Source organism: Sciurus vulgaris (assembly GCF_902686455.1).
Source record: "Sciurus vulgaris genome assembly, chromosome: 15".
NCBI classification, from domain to species: domain Eukaryota; kingdom Metazoa; phylum Chordata; class Mammalia; order Rodentia; family Sciuridae; genus Sciurus; species Sciurus vulgaris.
The window spans coordinates 52,256,963-52,261,728 of NC_136476.1; the positions used below are offsets into that span (position 1 = coordinate 52,256,963).

General features: G+C 36.5%; 1 pseudogene across 1 annotated transcript; it reads left to right on the top strand.

Moving 5' to 3' along the window:
- The first annotated feature begins 381 nt into the window (after positions 1-381).
- LOC306645546 (glycoprotein-N-acetylgalactosamine 3-beta-galactosyltransferase 1-like) lies at positions 382-3,745 on the top strand (annotated as a pseudogene). Its single transcript has 2 exons — positions 382-413; positions 2,499-3,745. The product of its transcript is annotated as a glycoprotein-N-acetylgalactosamine 3-beta-galactosyltransferase 1-like (transcript).
- The last annotated feature ends 1,021 nt before the right edge of the window (positions 3,746-4,766 follow it).

Genomic DNA, 4,766 nt, shown 5'->3' on the forward strand with positions numbered 1-4,766 from the left:
AACAACGGATCAGTGACTGATGAGAATGTTTGCAGGCTGACAAATCTGAACCAATGATTGCAGAGAATGTTCACAGGCTGACACGTGGACCAATGGCTGGCTAGGATGTTCAAAGACTGATGATCTGGGTTGTAAAATGGTGTGTGTGGGAGGGGAGCAGAATACTGGCAGCAGCTGATGCCAATATGCTATATGAAAGAAGACACATACAAAAGGTCATATATATCATATGATTCAGCTTACATGAGTACTGTGGTTTGGATAAATGTCCTCCAAAGGTTCATGTGTTAAAGGCTTGGTCCCCAGCCCATACCTCGACTGGGAGATGGTAGAACCTTTACAAGGTGGGGCTCAGTGGGAGGTCTTTAGCTGACTGGGAGCATGTGTAGCCTCTTTCACATCCTGGTCATGAAGTAAGCAGTTATGCTCTGCCATGTATTCTTGCTATTATGTGCCACCACAAACCCAAGCAACAGAGCCAACCAATCATGGACAGATACTTCTAAAACTGTGAGCCAAAATAACCTTTTTCTCTTTCTAAGTTGATATATCAGATATTTGTTATAGTGATGGAAAGCTAACACAAAAAGATATCCAACAGTCAAATCAATATAGACAAAAAGAAAACAAGTAGTTCCCAGGGTTTGGGGAAAGAATGGAATGGGGAGTGTTAATAGGTACACTTCTTGGTGAGATGATAAAAATGTTTTCAAATTAGATGGTTGTGATTGCTACAACCTGAAAATATACTAAAAACTACTAAATTATATATTTTAAAGGGGGTGAATTCTACTGTATGAGAATTTTATCTTGATGATTAAAATAAGTATTTAAAAAATAAATAAAAAGGTAAGAGGTTGATATTCTGAGACAGTAGGTCAAGTAAGTGTATCATCCAGAAACAAAGTGAGGTCTAGCTAAAGAACAGGATCTGAGTATTCTGAAGGAAGAAGGAAAAAGCAAAGTGTTAGGAATGGAAAACAGTTGAATAAGAAACTAGGATTCAGTACTAAACAGACTAAAATAAACAGACACTTCTCAAGAGAACTACAAGACCAACAAATATGTGAAAGAAAAGTCAACATAGTTAGCAATTAGGGAAATGCAAATTAAAATTACATTGAGATTTCATCTAACTCCAGTCCGAATGATAGCCCTCAAGAATACAAATAATCTGAGCTGGGGTTGTGGCTCAGTGGTAGAGAGCTTGCCTAGCATGTGTGAGGCACTGAGTTCGATTCTCAGCACCACATTAAAAAAATAAATTAAATAAAGGTGTTGTGTCCATCTACAACTAAAAAATGGATACAAATAATTTGAGTTCAATCCCTAGTACCCCCAAGAAAAAAGAATACAAATAATAGTAAATACTGAGGAGGATGTGGAAAAAAATAAACACTTTTACACTGTTAGTGGGACTGTAAATTAGTACGAATTATGGAAGTCAGTATGGAGGTTCCTCAAAAGATTAGTAATGGGACTACCCAACTATACCACTCCTCAGTATTTATCCTAAAGAATTAAAGTCATTATACTATAGTGATTCATGCATACCCATGTTTATACTTTTTTTATACATGTTTATACTCATGTTTATAGCAGCACAATGCACAATAGATGAAATATGGAACCAGCCTAGGTATCTATCAACAGACGAATGAATAAAGAAAATGTGGAACACATACACAATAGTTTTATGAGCCATAAAAAAAGAATGAAATTATGTCATTTGGAAGAATGAAAGGAATTTGAGACCATTATGTTAAGTGAAATAAGCCAAACTCAGAAGGCCAAAGATTACATGTTTTCTGTCACATGAGGAAAGTAGAGAAGAATATGTAATGGAAGTAGGGTAACTGTGTGGTGAAGGGACAGGCCAAGGAGCAGAATATGTAGTGAAAAATCAAAGGGCGATCAATAGACTGGAGAAAAGGGACTCGAGGGAGGAAAAGGGGAAAAAACGGGAATATTGGCTAAATTATATTGTAAATATTGTGTGCATATACAAATATGTAACAATAAAACCCACCATTATGGACGGAATCAAACTACAAAGGTTCTTCACAGCAAAGGAAACAATCAATAACGTGAAGAGAGAGCATATAGAATGGGAGAAAATCTTTACCACACATACCTCAGATAGAGTACTAATCTCCAGGATATATAAAGAACTCAAAAATCTCAACATCTAAAACACAAATAACCCAATCAATAATGGGCTAAGGAACTGAACAGGCACTTCTCAGAAGAAATATAATCGATCAACATCTCTAGCAATTAGAGAAATGCAAATTAAAATTACACTGAGATTCTGTCTCATTTCAGAACACAAGTAACAAAACACATGCTGGGTTTGCCTCTGCTGCTGCTGCCAACTCCACTGGAGAATGTTCTGGGTGGTAGTGGGTGGCCCAGGCTAGCGACCCCGGGCCACTTCTGGGGCTGCCCAGACGAGCAAAGGTCACCAGCCCTATATAGCCCCACTCTCTGTTCCCCAGGAGGGGCAAGAGGGAACAGCTGCTGATATCAGAAATATACTTTCAGGAAAAGGCCTCTAAATCTTGGTTGAATTTTTAACTTTCCTCTGTGGATCAACAATAGGTTTTGGTTTTTTTTATGCTCTCAGCTATTTAGTATTTTGTTGGGAGAACAGGGTGACACACAGCCCAATATTCTTCATAATGATCCCCATGCTGGGCATTCAGATGATAAAGGACAGAATCATCTAGAAGGACAAATGAACATCAATGCAGATTCTAGCCAACATAAAGAGGAGAACACAGACATCGCTGAAAACCTCTTTCAGAAAGTTAAAATTTTTTGTTGGGTTATGACAGACCCTCAGAATCTAGAGAAAAAGGTCAAACACACCAAAGCTACATGGGCTCAACGTTGTAATGTTGTTTATGAGTTCAGAAGAAAATTAAGACTTTCCTACTGTGGGATTAAAAAATCAAAGAAGGCAGAGATCAACTCTACTGGAAAACAATTAAAGCTTTTCAGTGTGTTAGTGACCGTTATTTAAAAGATGCTGATTGGTTTATGAAAGCAGATGATGATACATATGTCATACTAGACAATTTGAGATGACTGCTTTCAAAGTATGACCCTAAAAAAACCATTTACTTTGGGAGAAGATTTAAGCCCTATGTAAAGCAGGGTTACATGAGTTGGGGAGCAGGATACGTACTAAGCAAATAAGCCTTGAAGAGATTTGTTGATGCATTTAAAACAGACAAATGTACGCATAGTTTCTCCATTGAAGACAGACCTGGGAAAATGCATGGAAATCATGAACACAGAAGCTGGGGATTCCAGAGATACCACTGGAAAAGAAAAACTTTCATCCCTTTGTACCAGAACCTGTACACTTAATCAAAGGTTATCTACCCAGAACCTTTTGGTACTGGAATTATAACTACTATGCTCCTATAGAGGATCCTGGTTGCTGTTCTGATCTGGCAGTTTCTTTTCACTATGTTGATTCTACAAGTATGAATTAGAATACCTTATTTATCATCTTTGTCCACATGGTTATTTATATAGATATCAACCTGCCCTACCTGAGAATAAATCAAAGGAAATAAGTCAAGCAAACAAAAATGAAGATCCAAAAATAAAATTAGGAAACCGGTGAATGAAAAATGTGAATGAACCGAAGTAAAATGTCAAGTATTGCAGTGAAGAACTTCTGCATTTCTGACACAGAACCCTGAAATCCCATTGAGAAATTCATTCTAAGTGAAAGTTCTGTATAGAAATCTTTCAAGGCTGGGGAGATAGCTCAGCTGGTAGAGTGCTTGCCTTGCAAGCACAAGACCCTGGGTTCGATCCCCAGCACTATCTTACATGACCTAAGAAGCAAAATAATTCTGTTTTTGATAAAGCATATAAAACCAAATTTCATGATAAGTCACCATCTTTAGCTTAAGATTTTTATCATGTGGATAAATTATTTTAGTGTGGTCTCAAAGCATAAGGCTTTTGCTGTCTTATAAGCACACTCTAATAACAGTACGCTTGCAAAGGTGGGAAGTTCATAGGTTTAAAGCAGGGTTTTGTTCCTTCGTTTTTAAATACCTTAATTTTCAGAAGAGTTTTTGTCACTGTAAGAAGATTAGAAAATGCTGACCAATTTTAATATTTTTGAATATGGTAATTAGACTTGAGCATTAAACTTGCTGATTATTTTCATAATTGTTTATTTTTCACTTCCTTGAGCCTACTATCAAACTGTATTACCAGATTGAGGCACTGTTGTACTTGAAAGACTCCCTCACTTGAGTGATCAGATCATATCTAGTCTTTAATTCTTCATTTAAATTTTCAGTTCATTAGAACTGGCTGATAATTTCTGCTCCTTTGTATTTATTTCTTTATTTCCTTTATAAGTACCACTTGCAGTTACTCTTAAATCTGCCTTCATTAAGATTAATTTGACTGTTAGAGGTGATTAGAATTAGTATGAGTTGCTGATAATTTTATTCCTACTAACTTTAGGTTTCCCCAGGATTAAATGTCTAAAAATAATGCCTGCTGGCCCTCAGGATACTTGCCCTACTTAAAAATTTACAATTTAAAACTAATCCTCCACTTTATTAAAGGAGGTAGTTACTTGAATCCTACCCACTCACCCTCTTCTTAAAAACGAAAAAACTCATTTGTGCTTTTTCTCTACTTCTTTATAGTAGGTTTGACAGAAACATATTTAAATCTGAGAGGGAAACTGTGGTATATGTTATGCTAAATGTAACCTCTATTGATTA